This window comes from Pongo abelii, chromosome 11 (genome assembly GCF_028885655.2).
Source record: "Pongo abelii isolate AG06213 chromosome 11, NHGRI_mPonAbe1-v2.0_pri, whole genome shotgun sequence".
In the NCBI taxonomy this organism is placed as follows: domain Eukaryota; kingdom Metazoa; phylum Chordata; class Mammalia; order Primates; family Hominidae; genus Pongo; species Pongo abelii.
The window spans coordinates 16,797,430-16,817,203 of NC_071996.2; the positions used below are offsets into that span (position 1 = coordinate 16,797,430).

General features: G+C 45.2%; 1 long non-coding RNA gene and 1 pseudogene across 1 annotated transcript; one reads left to right on the forward strand and one right to left on the reverse strand.

The window, feature by feature from the left end:
• Window positions 1-4,626, reverse strand: part of LOC100445466 (double homeobox protein A-like) — a 57,184-nt pseudogene extending 52,558 nt beyond the window's left edge.
• Window positions 4,627-4,684: 58 nt separating this feature from the next.
• LOC129057920 (uncharacterized) lies at window positions 4,685-10,444 on the forward strand. The gene is made up of 2 exons (XR_008522680.2): window positions 4,685-6,373; window positions 6,828-10,444. It is a non-coding gene; the product is annotated as an uncharacterized LOC129057920 (long non-coding RNA).
• The last annotated feature ends 9,330 nt before the right edge of the window (window positions 10,445-19,774 follow it).

Sequence of the window (19,774 nt, forward strand, 5' to 3'; positions counted from 1 at the left end):
AGGGTAAGGGGCATGAAAACATGCATCTCAAAAGAAGGTTTACAGCAACCAACAGACAAGACAACATTTCTTTACCTCAGGAATCATCAGAGAAATGCAAAGCAAAAGGCCCATGAGATAGTACTTCACACATTCTGATGAATGACAATTATGACACAGTCCACAAGAATGAACACTAGCAAGACAGAGGAGGAGGGATGCTGGTCTGCTGTTGGCGGAAATGCAAACTAGTTCAGACACCATGGAAAGCAATGTGGGGATTTCTCAAATAACTTTCTCGACATCACTAAACCTCACAAAAAAAAGTCCATGAAAACCACACTAAGATTCCGTCTCATTCCACTCAGAATGAGTACTACCAAAAACAAAACACAAATTTTTGAAGGTGACATCCAATGTAGACTTACAGAAAGGTAACCTCTTAAACACTATTGGTGGGGATGTAAATTAGTATACACACTATGAAAAACAGCTAGAAGTTTCTGAAAAAATTCACAGTACAACTACCATGTCGGCTAACAGCCCCACCACTGTTTCCACATTTAAAGCAGTTGAAGTCCCTAGGTTGAAGAGAGCTATCTGCCTTCCCATGGGTACTAAAGCACTCTTAACTGTGGCCAAGGTAGAGAACCAACCTACCTGTTCAAACACAGCTGCAGGGATGAGGAAACTGCTGTATAGATACACCACAGAATATGTTTCAGCCATAAATCTTTGGGAAATCCTGCCATCTGCAGCAACATGAAGAAACCTAAAGAACATGAGGTCCAAAGAATAAGCCTGGTAGAGAAAGTCCCATGCCACGTGATCTCAGGCATGTAGACTGAAAAAAGCTTTATCTTCTAGAAGTAGAAAGTTCAATAGGGCTTACCAGAGGCTGCTGGGGAAGTGGAGGCTGTCTCAGAAGGAATCAGTGATGGGTACAAAGTTACTCTCAGATGAGAGTGATCAATTCTGGTCTCCTATTCCACAGCAGGGTGACTAGCCTTAACACAAATGTATCATATGTTTCAAAGTAGCTAGAAGGAAAGATTCTGAATGTTGTTACTACTCACAAATAATAACTATATGAGATGAAGCGATGCTAAATAACCTGATTTTATCATTACTCAACATATACATGTATCAAAATCTTCCTTGTACCTTCTAATTGTATACATTTAGTATATGACAAATAGTGTTTTAAGAAATATAAAGAAACAATGCCAAAATTTATGTGGAAATGTGAAACACCCTGAATTTCCAAAGCTATTCTGAGAAATACAAACCATATGGGACGCATCACATTCCCTGAGTTCTAATTAAATGAAAATCCATAGTTAACAAACCCATATGTTACTGGCATACACAGAGAAACACAGACCAGTGAGCAAAATGAATGTGCTCAATAATAAACAAAAATTTATATGGAATGAACACATTTTTCAAAACACCACCAAAATGACACAACGGGGAAGATTTCCAAAACTAGATATCCATATGCAAAAGAATAATACAGGACTCTTATGGTACTAGATACACAATAATCAACTCAAAATGATTAAAGATTATACACAAAACTTGCAACCATAAAGCTCCTAAAGACAACCTCGGATGTGCGTATATTTAGGGCAACTTGGATGTATGCTCAGGGTTCGCAAAAAGTAAACAAAAATACAAGGGAAAAAAATTATTGACAATGAACTGCTTTGGTAGTGATTTTGTTTTTTCTTGATGAGTAACCAACAGCACAGCCACCAAGAAATTATACACATGTGGGACCACATCAAGGTGAAGCGTTTGTGCCCAACAAAGGAAACAATGAACAAAATACAAAGGCACACTAAAAATTACAGGTTTGGAATAAGGGATTATTTTTGAAAAGGTACAAGCCAGTCATACTACCAGCTGGCAAAAAAATAACAAAACAACAGAACAATTGCCAGACAAAAACTGGGCAAATAACCGGATTAGATATTTTTCCAAAGAAGACAGGAAACTGACCCAATGTCTACAAAAACGTGGTTAACATTACTACTCATGAGAAAAATGCAGATCAAAACCACACTCAGATCTTATCTCACTCCAATAGAGTGAACATTACAGAAAGATCAAAATATTTAAAAAGACAATTCCTGGTATGAATTTCCAGAATGGGGAACTGTTTGTGGAAACATAAATTAGTATTAACACTATAAAAAACAGTTAGAGGTCTTGCAAAGAATAGGAAAAAAAGGAAATACCATACCATCTAGCAGTCCCATTACTGGGTATAAATTCAACCTACCTGTTCATCCACAGATAAAGAGATCAAGAAACTCTCATATACATACACTAGGAAATATTCTTCAGCCATCAAAATAATGAAACAGTGTCATTTAGAGCAACGCAGATGAACCTGGAAAACATTATGTTAAATGTAATGAGATAGGCCTAGAAAGACAAACACTGCATGATATCACTCATGTGAATCTTAAGATGTTTATCTTAATGATGTAGAAAGCACAATATTGGTTACCAGAGTTTGGGAGATAGAGGAGGAATGGGATAGGATTGATTATGGAAACAAAGTTATCTTAACATTAAAGGAATAAATCTGAGGTTCTCCTCCTCAGCCTGGTGATTGGAGTTAACAATAACATATTTTTCTAGAGCAAGAAGGGAGAATTTTGAATGTTCTCCCCACAAAAAAAAAAAAAAAAAAAAAAAAAAAAAAATACCCGGATGAGCAAGTAGAGATCCTAAGTACCCTGATTTGATCATTACCCAATCTATATGTATGAAAATGTACCCCTAATTATGGACCTTTATGTTGTGAAAAAAAGTTAACAGAAATAAATACGTATTGCTAAAAATCACAGGGAACCACAAAAGCAATGAATATCTAAAGGAATCCTGAGAAATACAAAGTGAAGACCCACAATCCTCAATACCAAATTACACTGCCAAGTTGTAGTTATACAGCTGACATATGATACTTGCATAAACTATGGACAAAAACAGGGAGAACAAAAACATGATCAACACAAATATAGACACAATCAACTGACTTTGATAAAGAACACTGCAATGTGGAAAGCAGAGAAGGAATACCTTTGAGAAAAATGATATCCAGATGCAGAAGCGAGAAATAGGACCTTATTTTACACGATGTATGAAAATGAACACCCCCTCCCCCAAATTGAAGGCAAAACAAAAGACCACAAACCACAAAATGTTTTTAACTAAAACACAGGATGAGCATATACTTTGGGTCACTTGAATCTCTGCTCACCTTTGCAAAGAGGAAAATAAACATCCTGGAAGAAGAACCTCATTGACAATTAAATGCTTTGTCACTAATATATATTTTATTATATGGGTGACGAAAATTACATGCATGAAACGCAAAAATAAATATATGGGACTACATCAACATGAAAAGTTTCTGCATATCAAAGAAAACTACTTTCCAAATACAAAAGCATCCTATAGATTAGGCAAAAATTTCAGGCAATCATGTAATTCAGGAGGAGCTGTCATCTAACATGTACACAAAAAACACTACAAAGTAGCAAAAGCATCCAATCTAATATTTTGCAAAGAACCTGAACAGACAATTCTGCACAGCCATAAAATCGAACAACAAATAAGAGATAAGGTCCTCAAAATAAACTATTCATTAGAAAACTGTAATTCAAAACCACAGACAGATAATCCCACACTTACTGAATATTCCTAGATTTTTTTTTTTAAGTAGGAGGGGCTGGGAACGGTGTCTCATGCCTGTAATCTCCGCACTTTGCAAGGCTGAGGCAGGTGGGTCACCTGAGGTCAGGAGTTTGAGATCAGCCTGACCAATATCGTGAAACCGCATCTCTACTAAAAATACAAAAATTAGCTGGGCATGGTGGCGGGCGCCTGTAGTCACAGCTACTCTGGAGGCTGAGCCAGGAGACTTGCTTAAAACCAGGCAGAGGTTGCAGTAGGCCGAGATGGCGCCACTGCACTCCAGCCTGTAAGACAGCAAGACTCCGTCTCAAACCAAAACAAAAACAAAACAAACCCCAAACCAAAAATAATAGGAATGCGGGTGTGGTTTTGGAGAAAGGGAAACTCATACACTGTAGGTGGAAATGAAAATTAGGATACACACCATGGAAAACAGCTAAATAACTGGAGACTCCTCAAAGAACTGAAAATACAGATGTCCCCTGCTCTAGCGAGGTCTCTTTTTAAAGGTGCTGAGGCATCAAAAATAATCCTAGACTCCAGCTCAGACGCCCCTGGGGCTCGGAGGGACCCAGGTCCCGCGTTTCATCGCCAGCTGTGGGCTAGGGCGCTCCTATACGCTGGACGCGGGTCGGACACCGGCATAGCCTTCCCGGGGTGCAGACGCTGCAGTAGCCAGGACCCCACAACAGCCCCCACGCGGAGGACTCGGGCCCAGATGCCCACGAAGAAGTGAGGGCACGAAAACAAGGAGAGGCAGGGAAGGAGCAGGGAGGGTTCCCGGTGGGGTCCACGCCCCCGCCACTTACCGCGGAGACCTGCCTCCTACTCCACCATCACATGGAACCCACCACTGCTTCTTCGAAGCTCGCTGTGACCACGCAGCCGCTGCTGCCTGGGCCTCGCAGGAAGTGCAGTCTCAGCTTCCGTAGGGACACGCACGCTGGCAGCGCCCTCCTGCCAGGTTGAAGCTCCACCCCCTCTTAAAGGGACCGCGGCTCGGACTTGCCAGAAGCAGCTTCGGGTTGCAGCACAGGCTGAGCCTCTGCCCAGCCCCAGGGGACGATGAAAGGCCCCTGGTCTCTCATCCTCCCCAGCTTTCGGGCCCTAGAAGTCGCAGGAGCGCTCCCTGTGACCCCCTCCCCGAGATCGGCTCCCTTCGCCTAGGGAGCGCCCGGGACCTGCCCCTGCCCTCCTCTGGACCTCAGCTACACCATCCACAAAGGAAGCAGCCTCGCTAGAGCTCTGGGGTCCCTCATGCTCGGCGTCTCAGGATCCAGAGTGGGCTCCCCTGCTCCTCTGCAGAGGGGGCCCAGAGAACCACAGAAAGCCGGGGGCTGGAGGAACAATCCGGAGGGCAGCAGGGCCTCCCCGGCCTCACTGTCCGCATCTGTCCTGTGGGAGCCCGGGGGCCTCGCTATGGCCCAGACACCCACAGCCTCACCAGGGCTGCCTGGGTCACCGGGCTCCCCAGGAGGCAGGCAGGGGCCCTGGGGTCCAGCGCTGCCCCCACCTCAACTCCATCCTGCGTCAGGGCCCGCGAGGGGCCCTGTGGACTGGACCCAGGCCCGCCCATTCCCAGGGAGAGGCTATTAATTATTTCCTCAATTTCAGAGCCTGTTATTAGTCTATTCAGAGATTCAGCTTCTTCCTGGTTTAGTCTTGGGAGGGTGTATTTGTCAAAGAATTCATCCATTTCTTCTAGATTTTCTAGTTTATTTGCATAGAGGTGTTTATAATTTTCTCTGATGGTAGTTTGTATTTCTGTGGGATCGGTGGTGATATCCCCTTTATCATTTTTTATTGCCGTCTATTTGATTCTTCTGTCTTTTCTCTATCAATTTTGTTGATCTTTTCAAAAAAACCAGCTCCTGGATTCATTGATTTTTTTGAAGGGTTTTTTTGTGTCTCTATTTCCTTCAGTTCTGCTCTGATCTTAGTTATTTCTTGCCTTCTGCTAGCTTTTGAATGTGTTTGCTGTTGCTTCTCTAGTTTTTCATTGTGATGTTAGGGTGTCAATTTTAGATCTTTCCTGCTTTCTTTTGTGGGCATTTAGTGCTATAAATTTCCCTCTACACACTGCTTTAAATGTGTCTCAGAGATTCTGGTATGTTGTGTCTTTGTTCTCATTGGTTACGAAGAACATCTTTATTTCTGCCTTCATTTCGTTATGTACCCAGTAGTCATTCAGGAGCAGGTTGTTCAGTTTCCATGTAGTTGAGCAGTTTTGAGTGAGATTCTTAATCCTGAGTTCTAGCTTGATTGCACTGTGGTCTGAGAGACAGTTTGTTATAATTTCTGTTCTTTTACATTTGCTGAGGAGTGCTTTACTTCCAACTATGTGGTCAATTTTGGAATAAGTGTGATGTGGTGCTGAGAAGAATATATATTCTGTTGATTTGGGGTGGAGAGTTCTGTAGACGTCTATTAGGTCCGCTTGATGCAGAGCTGAGTTCAATTCCTGGATATCCTTGTTAACTTTCTGTCTCGTTGATCTGTCTAATGTTGACAGTACAGTGTTAAAGTCTCCCGTTATTATTGTGTGGGAGTCTATATTTTGGTTGCAGATGAGTTTCTAGTCAAAGTAAAAAACACACGAAGGGCATTCACATTTCCAGGAACAGAAGCATCCTGTCTGGTTTTTCAGCGGTGAAGGGAACAGTCTGAAGGGGCCGTGGCATAGGTGTGTCTATAATCAAAGCTCTCAGCCGAGGCCCTGGGGGAGGTTCAGGTGTGCCCCAGGGGGTGCGCCCCGTCCAGCACTCCACTGACAGGGCCTTGTCTTTATTAAATTCTGGGCCTTTTCCTGGGCAATAGTTACACAAGGTGGGTTCAATGAACCCTATGTCCTGTGGCTGCCACCCATTTCAGGGTCGCAAAGGTAATGATCACCACCCCCTCCACCTTCTGCTGAGGGTTCAGGTGACCCCTGGTGGTGTAACCCAGGCCCTTACCCCTAAGGGGTCCTGAGTCTTGCTCACCACGGGGTCCTTGGTCTAGGGCTCCCGCCCTTGTCCATGTACCATCAAATGCTCTTTACTGAGAGGCACTTGCATAGAGCCCCTCCTGCCCCAGGCAGCACAACTCTGCTTCTGCTGACACCACGGTCCTGGTGGTACACATTTTTCTGCCCGCAGGTCCCATGGAGGAGCAGCCTGAGGACAAAGCAGCACCCGGAGCTTGTTTTTTCAGAGAACCTGGCCGTGTCCTGTCTAGAAGCCCCACAGCTATGGAAACCGGCAGACCAGCAGACCTATGGCATGCGCCCTCTTCCTCTGTCTGTGGCGTGGTATCAGTTCCTCTGATGGTGTCATGTGAGGTCTCGTCCTGATGGGTAGAACTTTCTATAAACCATCCCATGGCCCTGGGGAAAGGCAATCTCATCCCTGCAGTTTCAGCTGTTTCTGTTAAATGCAACCCTGTTCTTCCCAGGGCGTCAGGGCCCGGTGCAGTTGTCCCAGCCTGGCAGGCAGTCCCCTTGATGGTTGTGTGGAGGGTGCAGCCTGGGCCTAGCTCATGACCCTGGCAAAGGGCAGGTGAGCCCTGGGGCTGACCACCTGCACTTTCTGTTTGGTGGTGGGAGATGTGGAGCAATATTTCTTGCCTTTCCTTCAGAGATCATCTCCCAGCCTGCACAGACCACTAGACCCCTAAAAACGTGACTTGTAGGCAGGTCGTGCCTGGCTCTTTGTGGTGCTTTTCTCTCCCCTCCTAGCACCTGTGACTCCCAGGCCTCCAGCCCTGCCGGCTTCCCCCATCTGAGCTCCTGATGCAGGGGGAGGACTGTATTGTGGCAGGCAGCATGCCAATTTAAACAGTTCTGGGACAAAACTATAGGTATACATTATTTTATGTCCCAAGTAAATGAATCCAATTTCTGGATGCTTTTTTGACACAGAGGGAAGAAATGCATTGGTGAGATCCATGGGCCAGAGCTCAGGTCTGTGCTCAGGCTCTGGGAGCAGCTGTGCAGCTCTGGAGCTGTTGCGGGGCCCGGGGAAGGGGTGGGTGCTGTGTCTTTGCTCACTGTGTTAAAGGCTTTATTTGTTTCTTTGTTCAGTTTGTTTTCTTTGAACCCTGTTTAGCAATACTGAAAATCAAGCATTTCTAAGAGGCGGAGACCTTGATTTGGAGGAGGGCCGGGGCATTGGGTGGACATAGAAAATAGGCTGATAGTGAGAATTTCATTTTCTGGAGCTCACGTGCAGCCTCTTGATGGCCCCGTCACAAGTTCACCTGATGACCTGAGTGGCCACTGTCCTTCTCCTGAGTGGGTTGCGTGCTTGCCAGGCACATGAGCAGTGCATGCTCACATTCTTCAAAGTGAAGGAACTAAGAAGGGTTTGTCAGCAGATTGTAAGCCTGAAGCTGCCAGTGTTTGGTCCACAGTAAACCACATGTGGAGAGCTTTAAAAATTGCCTTCAAATCTGGCAAGAAAATTACGGTAATAAATTATTACTGTAATACACAAACTTCTGTAGTTACAATTATATATATAAAAAACAATTTTGCAGAAGTTTCTCATCTACCAGCATTTATTATTATTTTTTTTTATGATAAGTTTCCAAGGAACCTTAGTGATGGGGACTGTCTCTTTTAAAATTAAATTGTGTAAATAACTCCCAGAGCCACGCTAGTAAGAAACAAAACAAAACAAAAAGAACTAGAAATTTGAAACAAACATAGGATTTCTGCTGGAAAAAATGATGCAAAGCAGGCCTGCCTGCTGCACTTCCCCAGAGCTAATCCTTGAGCTGAAAGAGTTTCCTGGTGAAGCCTCGCACTCTCTGTAACAGGGTGTGGGGGGACCGAGACATGTAGGCTCCAGATTTGACCATCTTTACTGAGTTATGGGATTTCAATCATGTCTTTTAAATTCTTTGAGCTGCAGTTTTCACATATATAAAGTGAAAATATTTTTAAAATTTTAATTTGTATTATAACTTTGTGCAAAGATAAAATAGTACACTTGAAAGCATTTTAGCTGAAGTCAAACGTTCACGTGTGTGCATGCTATGGCTTCTTAATTATTTTAGGGCTTATCCTGGTTTCACTGGTACTGTTACTAGCACTGCTACTTCTCCATATCTCTGAAGACTATGAAATACTTAGAACTGAAGCAAAAAGAAGCACCTGTCAAAGGGTTCTATGGCCAATGACAGATTTGACACAACTAGATATAATAATATGTTAGATGGTGCCTAGAGCACTGCTGAGCAGAGACTTCATGCTGTTCAAAGTTGAGAGTGTCCCTAGAATTGTGAACTTGCTGAAGCCGCCCTCAGAACTGAAGTTGAGAAAAGTGCATTTTCAATTAAAGAAAATCTGAGAGAATGTGTTGCCATCACACCCAAACAACAATAAATGCCAAAGAAAGCTGTTCAGGTTGAAGAAAAATGATAACAATTGGAAATTCTAATTCTCAGAAAAGATGAAAGTGTGCCAAAAAATAGTAAACATGTGGAGGGGAAATTGCTGTTTTAATGACATCCTCCAGGAATTACAACATGTGCAGAAGAAAAATCTATGACAACATGGCACAAAAGATGAGAGGAGGGAGGAGGGTAAGGTAAGGTTTTTATATTTTATATACAGTGTTATGATATTTAATATACTTTAAGTATTTTTATTTTAATTTCTAAAGAACTCACTAAAAATAAATAAATGAGACAAAGAGTCATAGTTAAAAAAAAACACAAGATACAAAATCCATACTAAAAAAAAAAAGAAAACCCCATAAAACAAACAAACAAACAAACAAATGAAAACTACAATAATCCAGAAGAAGACCAGGAAGACAGAACAGAGACTGTCAAAGTAGGTAAAAAGGAAACCTCAATATCAGCTTTTAAAAATAAATACACTTATGAGATAAAGATACAAATAGATTCGAACTGAAAAGATGGACAAATATACACCATGCAAATCTTTGTTATCAAAAACTGCAGCCAGTGTATTAACGGCAGATAAGACAGACTACAGGAAAGACAAGCATCAACAGGGATAAAGAAGGATGTTTTATGCTAATGAGTCAATTTGCTTAGAAAACCTAATAATCATAAGCATGTATGCACCTAAGAAAAATAACAAAATACACAAAGCAAAAGTTATTGAATTAAAAGGATAAATGCATAAATCCACAATTTGACAATTCTAATTCTTATATCTCAGAAATTAATAGAAAAAAATAACTACAACAATAAGACTACAAGGTATTAATAGGAGAGATTATAACCAGAGCACTGGGAGAAAAACAGCAATATCCAATATGCCTATAATATTGGTTGACAACTCAAAAGTTCCCAAAAGAATTTTTGACACTAAAGGCAAATAGTCTGGAAAACCTAAAAGCCAGCATAGGAAGGAAGTGGAAAATGAAACGTTGATTGAAAATAAATCTGGAAGTCTGGACGTGGTGGCTCATGCCTGTAATCCCAGCACTTTGGGAGACCAAGGTGAGTGGAACACCTGAGGTCGGGAGTTCCAGAAACTCTGTCTGTACTAAAAATACAAAATTAGCCAGGTGTGGCGGCACATGCTTGTAATCCCAGCTACTCAGAGGCTATGGCAGAAGAATCACTTGAACCTGAGAGGCGGAGGTTGTGGTGAGCCGAGATCACCCCGTTGCACTCCAGCCTAGGCAACAAGAGCAAAACTCCATTCCCCCCCAAAAAAAAAAAAAAATGAAAGAAATCTGAAAAAAGGAAAAGAGAATTGAGGATAAAGCTTTGGGATACAAAATCCAAAATCAAATGATAGAAATAAGTTCAAATATATCACTTTTTCCTACCAAACCTAGAAGGATTAACCTCATATATTAAAATACAAAATTATCAATAACAAAGCAGCACTTTCAAATTAAAGAAATAAAAATAATGGGAATAAAAATTTTAAGTAAATATTCACAGAAAGCAAGCTGCTACCACAAAATTAATTTTAGTTCAAATAAAATTTAAGGAAGAAATAATAAACAACAAGATAGACACTGCACATGGAGGGACAATGGAACCAAGTAGGTGAAGCAATGTCAAGTCCAATGCTGGCCTCGCCTCCAGGACATACAAAGAAACTAACAGGAAGAGCAGGTCTAGAGAGGGACGCTGGAACTCATACTTCTGAATTTAAACGGGAAATAGACAAAGATGTTATGTGTTTATAAAAGATTTTAAAATCACGACAAATGCTGAATATACATTTTCTAGTACATGTAATACTTACTAAATGGGACCCATATTAGGTTGCAAAAGAAATTACAAAAAAACTGGAGCTAGGGACCAAAGGACTAACAGAAGTCAGAACAAAAAACACGCCCCATATGTTTTAGGAAAAAACGGCACAGTGATTTAATGGTAAATCACTATAAACATGAAGGGATTCTCCTAGAATAGAGATGAGATGCCAGAGTTCAAGACGACAACGTGTGTCAGCCTAACTTTCTGAATGACTGCACAGGAAAGGCTGCCGTCCAAGGAAGCACAGAAAAGGACACCCCTCAGGTCCTGGATGGAGGAGGATGACCCCCAATACTGGATGGAGAAGGATGCCCCCCAGTCCTAGATGGAGAAGGATGCCCCCCTCAGTCCTGGATGGAGAAAGATGGTCCCCCAGGTCCTGCACAGAGAAGGATGCCCCCCAATTCCTGAGTGGAGAAGGATGCCCCCTAGTTCTACATGGAGAAGGACAACCCCCAGTCCTGCATGGAGAAGGATAACCCCCCAGTCCTGGGTGGAGAAGGACAACCCCCAGTCCTGGATGGAGAAAGATGCCCAAGTCCTAAATGGAGAAGGATGACCCCCAAGTCCAGATGAAGAATTTCCCCCACTCCTGAATGGAATAGGATCCCCCTCAAGTCCTGGGTAGATAAGACACCTCTGAAGTCCTGGGTGGAGAAGGACATCCTTCAGGTCCCGGATGGAGAAGGATGTTCCCCAAGTCCTGCTTGGAGAAGATGGCTCTGGGGACCGCATGGGGAAGGATGCCCCTTTTCCAGCCTCCCCATCCATACTTATCCTGACCTGTTAGTGTAGAACAAAGAGATTTGGAGGAAGAAACACAGGACTAAATTTACTCAGAATGTTTTCCTTTTAATTAACATTTTATAAATTCTGATTTTTATTTGATAAAAATAAGTGAAATGTATGACATAAACACAGTGTAACAACCAGTTAGACCTATTTTTCCAAATCTGTGTCCTGGCTACCGGCTCTATTAGTCATTCTGCTTTTATGTATTTGTAAAACTTCTCAAAATTAAAGATAAAAGAGTTTATTGCTAGTAACATGTATAAATAGACATTGAATAAAATGTGACTCTTTAAAAATTAGTTTATTATATGGGCTTCTGGTATACTAAGATTACTAGTGGATCTTTATTACAAGCTCACTGGTAAAAATAGACAATGTGAAAATATTCTAATTTGTTAGAAGTTAGTGTTGAGTGAGTATTAATCAAAACTTTAAAACCAAAATACAGGGACATAAGAATAAATTATTCGACTTAATTATCCACTGACTTTAAATTCTAATTGCTAAATTTACTTTTTGTCCATTTCACCTCCTTCACATCTCCAAGTAACTCTTCATTTTCTCTCCTGTCAATATTTTATTCTCCTTTATTTATTTTTTTCTATTTCCTGATTTTTTGAACAACTAATGGAGTCGTGTTTTGCTTGTGTTAGAATGACTTCATTACACCAACCCATTAGGCAACTAGACCCTCACCAAGGTGAGCACTAGGAGACTTCAGACCACGGAGCTTCTCCTGATTTTTGACTCAGGCTACCTGGCAACTGTGTTTAAATTATGAATTGTTTAATTTTTTAGATCCCCTATAGATAAAGAAGGATTTTAATAACCATCAATTTAAAATGCACTTGGACATTTTATGACATTTCTTGCAATTTCTGTGCTGCAGCCTCATGAGTAACTGTCTGTAAGGAACATCATGTTCCTCATTCTGCCCTTGCTCCTTGGGCTCCAACGGGAAAAACCAGAAATTCTGTGGATATAAAACATGGAAACATTCATTCTTTAAAGAAAAAGGCTGCAAAGCAGAGACAAGAACAGGGAAAGGATGTTATTGAATACATGCAAATGGATAAAATATGAATGATTATGTTCTCATGTTCAGCCCAATTTTTAAAAGTGGATGTATGAGCAGTGCGAGCATTTAGTCAGGCCATGGTGAGCCTGTGGGCAGCGGTGGCAAACCCGCACTCCGCCCGCCGACACCAGCGGCCCCGAAACCATAGAGCCAGAGGCCACCTAGTGGCCAAAGTCAGGCAGTCGGCCCACAGCTGTAGGAAAGCTGTAACCCGCCCTTCAGCGGATTCCTGGAGGCTGCACAGTGCCCAGCTCCCGCCACCCGGTGCTCTGGGCGCGGGCAAATGACCCTCAGGCCGTCTGGGACCGGACCAGCCCCGCAGCCTCAGCGGTGGGCTCAGGGGCGGCTGCCACGTGCACACGGTGAACTATAGCAGCTGTGGCAGCCCCCGACCCTGTGCAAGCCAGCGGCAGTGCAGACCCCATGACCAAAAGCCGCCGCGTCCCCTAACTCAGGCGGTCGGCCCCCCAGTAGCCAGAGGGAGGAAACCTGCAGCTCAGCCCCAACCCAGCGCCTGCACTGTGCTCAGCGCCCGTAATCCCACTCTCTGGGCGCGGGCAAGGAAGACTGGACCTTAGGGTGGGAGGGCGGTGCACTCGGGGACCTTCAAGCCTTCTGGAACAAGCCCTGCCATCCTCCGCCGCGGGCTCAGCGGCAGCTGCCACCTGCACACTCCTGGAAGCAGCAGCGGTGGCAGCTCTGGTCTCTGCCAGCTCCAGCAGGAGCGCGGACCGCAGAGCCAGAGGTCACTGCAGCGCGTGTTAGGAGGTTGGCCTCTCAGCCGCAGGAGGGCAGGAATCTCCGCCCAACCAGATCCTCATGGCTGCACAGTGTCCTACGCCCACGACCCCGCAATCTGGGCGCTGGTCTAGGAATAACGGACCCTAGGGTGGAAGGGCGGTGCACTCAGCCACCCTTGGGCAGCCTCAGACCAGCCCTGCCAGCATCTGCCTTGGGCTCAGCTGCAGCTGGCGCCTGCGCATGGCGCACGGCAGTAGCAGTGGCAGCCCTGACCCTGCCCTCAGACACCAGCAGCAAAGACCCCAGGGCCGTACGCCCCCAAGGCACCTAAGTCAGGTGGTCGGCCCCATAGCTGCAAGAGGGCGGGAATCGGCTGCTCAGCCCCATAGCAGCTGTGGCAGCCCCCATCTCTGTCCATGCCACCAGTAGCACGAACCCCAGGGCCAGATACTGCGGTGGCGCCTAATTCAGACTGTAGCTGCAGCAAGGCGGGAATCGGCCGCTCAGCCCCATCCTGGAGGCTGCTCAGTGTCTAGCGCTCGCACACCACGTCCCGGGAGCAGTCTAAGGAACAGCAGACACCTAGGGTGGTAGGGCGGTGCACTCAGCGACCCTCAGGGTGTCTGGGACCAGCCCTGCCAGCCTCTGCCATGCTCTCAGCTGCAGCTACCACCGCCAGGTGGCGCCCGTTAGCAATGGTGGAAACCACACCCCCATCCCCCGACCTTGCCTGCCCCCAACAGCAGAGCAGATTCCACGGCTGGATGCCTTGCCAGGGCGGAAACCAGCCGCACAGCCTATTCTGGGCAGCTGCACAGGGCCCAGCGCCCGAAACCCCGAGCTCTGGGGTCGGTCCAAGGAAGAGTGCACCCTAGGCTGGGAGGGTGGTGCACACCGCGATCCTCAGGCTTTCTGGGACCAAAGCTGCCGGCCTCTACTGAGAGCTCAGCTGCAGCTGCCACCTGTACAAGGGCGTGACAGCAGCAGAGCAACCTGGCACTTTGCCTGCACCAGAGCCCTGACACCGGAGACAACACAGCCTCAGCGGCTAATTCAGGCAGTCAGCCCCGCATCTGCAGCAGGGCAGAAACCTTTGCCCTCGGCCCAGTCTCCTTGGCTGCACAGTTCCCAGTGCCCGCGACCCGGAACTCTGGGCTCAGGCAAAGGAACAGCGGACCCTAGGGTGGGATAGTGGTCCACTCAATGACCCTGAGGCTGCCTGGGAAACGCCTTGCCAGCCTCCGTCATGGGCTCAGCTGCGGCAGCCACCTGCACATGGCGCGCAGAGCAGCCTTGATGACAACCCCAGACCATGCTTTTACACCAGCCAGGCAGACTCCAGGGCCAGACGCCGCCTAGCGGCTAATTCAGGTGGTCCGGCCCCAGCTGCAGGAGGGCGGGAACCGGCAGCTCAGCCATTTCCTGGCGGCTGCCCTGTGCCCAGCGCCTGCACACCCTGATCTGGGCGCCTACAAGAGCGAGCTGACTCTAGGGTGAAAGGGCCGTCCACTCAGCGACCGCCAGGTTGTCTGGGACCAGCCTTGCCTGCCTCTGCTGTAGGTTCAGCTGCAGTGGTAACCTGCACAAGGAGCGCAGAAGCAACTGTGGCAAACTCCGACCCTGCCAGCGCCACCAGCAGCGCGGACCCTTGGGCCAGAAGCCTCACGAAGCCTAAATCAGGGTGTTGGTCCCCAGCTGCAGGAGGGCAGGAACTGGCGCTCAGCCTCACCTCAGAGGCTGCATGGTGCCCAGAGCCAGGACCCAGCTCTTCCAGCGCAGGTTATGGAGGGGCCAGGGGCCCCCCAGGCTGGAGAGGCCCCCCAGGCTGGAGAGCAGTGTCATGAACACAGCTTACTGAAGCCTCAACCTCTCAGATTCAAGCTACCCTCTCACCTCAGCCTCCTGAGTAGTTGGTAGCTGGGACTACAGGCGGGTGCCATCGTGCCTGGCTATTATATTTTATATACATTTTGGAGAGACAGGATCTCACCATGTTGCCCAGGCAGGTCTTGAAAGCCTGGAGTTCAAGGGATCCTCTCACCTTGACTTCCCTCAGTGGTGGGATTATATGTGTGAGCCACTGTGCCCTACCTGCCGCTTTTCTTATAAGGATACTTGTCACTGGATTTAGGGCGCATCCTAATCATCTCAAGGTGCTGGATTTAATTACATCTGCAGATTGTTTTCCAAATAAAGGCACATTCACATGTTCCAGGTAGACATATCTTTTGATAGACGACCATGCAATCCACTCTAGGAGTATTAAAGTGCCAGTGTGGACCCTCTACCCAGGACTCTTGGGATATGACTATACCCATAGGGATTGCCTGCAGTAACCTCATATTTCCGGGGAAGTGGAGATCATATGTACCTATACCAATATGTAGCAAAAAAGAAAAACATAGAAATGATAGCAGAAATGGCCCAAAGAATAAAAGAGGGTGGGGGTAATTGAGAGAGGCTTTCTGGTGATAAAATTTGAACTGATTTCTGGAGAACGGGTTGAATTCCAATAGAGGGAGATGGACCAAAGTTAATTTTGATGAGGGAAATGTCTTGAGTAAAATCTAGAAAAGGAAAACATGCCCATTTTAAGCGTTAACGAGTGGTCCAGTTGGGGTACAGTGCAAGAAGAGAGTTCCAGTGAAAAGGTAGTTGATCTGATAGGTCAGGGTCTTGCAGGCAGAGGCAGATACTATCATTATTCCATTTTTCAGATTGGAAAACAGACACAGAGAGTCCAAGGTCACAAAGCCAGAAGGGAATCTGGGCAGTCTAGGGTAGCACCCTCTTCTTAAATGATCCATTAAAGGGCCTCTTCTCTAGGCACTCTAAAACCCTTCTCCATCTTTAGCTTCCCCAGAGTACAGTGAGGCCCCCTGTCTACCTCACAGGATGGGGTCTCAGAAAAGCAACAGATCCCAACTCATACTAGCTTTTAAATAAAAAAATTTATAACCTTGTGAAACAAGAAGTGCAGAGGTTGGGCAAGAGCCAGCCCTGGTTCATTCAGCAGCTCAACAATAAATCCAAGGACCTGGGTATTGGTTCACCTCTCCACGCCACCGTCCTCATGGGCCAGCTTCTACTTCCTCCTGAATACTGTCTTTGCCTAGTTTTCTCCCTGATTTTGGCTCAATTGCTGCTTCCTGGGGGCAGCCTTTCCTGCCTCTGTCTTGGGGTCAGTCTGCCTTCACAGGCTCTTGTAGCACCCCTGGGTCTGCTGCATTTTCCCTTATTACGTAATTTTGTGACTAATGTCAGCTCTTTCTGTTAGATTCTAAACTCCACTAGGGAATAAATTCTGTGCATTTTTGATCATTATTGAACCCTGGAGTCTACCATGCAAATATTTGTCAAATGAGAAATGGTAGCTCTGTGCAGGACCAAGGAACCCAAGAACTACAAGAAATAATCTGCCAGAACACTCATTACAGCTCACTCTCCTCTGGTGACGTTCCCTGAGGCACATTCCTGTTGGTTTCTTCCCCTTAAGAAGCATTCTTCTTTCTCCTTCCTATAAAAGCCAGGTTTTTCAGATAGCCACACCATGCCCGATGCAAAGAGATTTGGCTTATTCTACCATCTTGAGGCATTTCTGCGGAAACTGCTATCAGCCCAGGTAGCCCATGACCTAAGCTGACCCAAGCTGACTGAAGGGAGGACGTATTCTATGCACCCTATGCAGTCCCACAGGGCTCTGGTTTCCCCAGCTGCTGCTGGTGGTCATCATGTAACCAAGGTATTGCTAGTGCTTATGGAGAAAACAGAGCAAGTGGAGAGAAACTGATTAGGTAAAAGTGGACAGGGCTTGGTGATGTTTGGGATATGAGGGATAAGACAGAAGATGGTCTTAGGAATATCTCCTGTTCTTTCCTTTTGGAAAATGGTATAGATGAATAAAAGTTCCAATCACTGGGATAGAAAACACTTGGAAAATATGAGATTCATCCAGGCATGTCTTTCATAAACTATTCCATAATCAGTTTCGTAAGTGAAAGGGAATCAGAACTCATCTCCACCTTGTTTGCTTCTATCATACTGTGTTGTACCGTTGGATCTACTTATCATATTCTTCCTGGCAGCAGACTTACCTACTAATGTTTGCACTTCCTCCTTGCCACCCTGGAAGCTCTGAGGCAGCAGGAGCAGTGTGTGTGTACGCATGTGTGTGTGCACTTTCTTGTGTGTGTGTAATAGGATTCCCCACAGCACATTATTGTTTTATCCATAGTAAATGGTGGATGAATATTTGCAGGATTTAGCTGGACTGCAGCATTGTGGAGGTCAGATAACCACATTTTGATAGAGAAGTTGCATTCTAACCTTGAAGCAAACAAAATGCCCATCTTATCAGCCTCCCTCACACTGGCTGTGCCTTTCCTTTGTGGTTGCATGTTTAAAGAGCTCATCCAACAAGCTTCTTAAAAAGGGGATTGGACCTTTGCCAGCCTCAGGCTGCATGGCAGGGTGACTGTGCCTTTGAATATCCCAGATGGAGGCTGGTCATCCTTTTGTCTTTGGGTGAATAAGACTACTCAGGAAGGCAGGGATGAATGCACCCCCCACCCCGCTTTCTTGTTAATGAGTCTGCAATTTATTTTGGCAGATCTAAAATAATATTTCAAAGGCAGTGTAGAAGTAGATGGGACATTACTTGTAATTGTTTATTACTGTTATGACATGACATTTGCTTACAGAGAGAGAGGCAAGCCACCATCTTCAAGAGAGGGCATAGTCATTGACTGTGATCCTGGTGTCCATGTTGAAATATCATGACAACTACCTCCCAGCACTGGACTTGATTACTTCTACTGCATTCGCAGTGATAGCTGAGTTGCTTTATCTACTTTCTTCAACACCATTTGTGAAAGGGAAGCTAGAAAACTGCACTATGTATGGCTTCATGCACTGAAAATTTGACGTTATCGAAGGAGGCATGATCTTGTCTCTCTCTATCCCTCTACAAATGTTTTCTATAATTATATTCAAAGGCTCATGGGTCTTACCATGAGTCATCGAGGAAGGGCTGGTAACTCTTTCAACCACAGGTAAAATATTACAAACATCTGAAACCTGAATTTTTACAGGTGAGAGAAATGAGGCCAGAAAAGTTAAGTGCATCATGTTGAATACAATTTTATTTGGTGATCAGGCAGCCCTGGGTTCAAATCCTGGCTCTACTGCTACCAATTAAGCCACTTAACTCCATCTGAGCCTCAGGTTGCCCATCTGTGTCATAATCAGTAATAGCAGCTATCCTGTAGGACTACTGTGAGAACTACAACTCAGGCAATGATCATGATACTTCTTGACACAGAGGTATTCATTACCTAGGTAGTGTTATTATGATGATGTTTAAAATCACAAAGGGAGTTTATGAGAAAGCTGGAATGAAAACTTGTTTCTCTCAACTCTGAGCTTATTAGAGCACACTGTTTTGCTTGAATAAAGCAGCCCTGGAGTCTTGCAGGAGACAGTGTTTGTAACATCTGCTCATGCACGGTTTCATTTACTATATACCCAGAGACTAGCACTGTACAAGTTGTGGGGAGATACTCATGTGAGTTGGTGGACTTTTGGTCAAATATTTTCCCTAAACCCAGGTCTCTATGGCATTCTACAGAACACTCTGCATCCTTCTAAGGGACACTGGAAGAGCAAATGGATTGTACAGTGAGTTACAAATAAAATGGCCAATCTCAGCATGAAAGACTGAGGGTGTTACCTGAATGAGGATGCAGACCCTCCATCTACACACAAGCAAACCTAAGTGCCCATGAGCCTGCTGGAAAGCAATCACATGCTATGTAAAGGCTTAGTAACAGTGATGAATATTTTAACTTGAACTCCAGCTCCAGAGCAGTTCAGCGGCCTCTCTTCCAGGAACAGAAGCCAAAGCAGCTCAGGATTCTTGAAGGCTCTGAAAGGTAAATGAGAATCCTGGTATATGTCAAGACTTTCCCACCAAAGAAGGGCTCCGTGTGTAGAGACTTAGAAAGGATTCCCAACTTCGGCCCCTTCAAAACCAGAAACAAAGGTGGCAGACAGCCCAATTAAGTGGCCCTAGAGATTTCTCCAGGAGCTGGAGCCTTCTGGAGAAGTCCAGTTTTCCCATGCAGGGAGAGGACTGGGAGTTCTCTGGTCACAAGCATTCTCCCTTTGTTTTCATGAAGCTATGTCTCTTACCTGGTAAGAAAAATGGAACTTCATGCAGCTGCTGAAAACTTTAACCAGAAA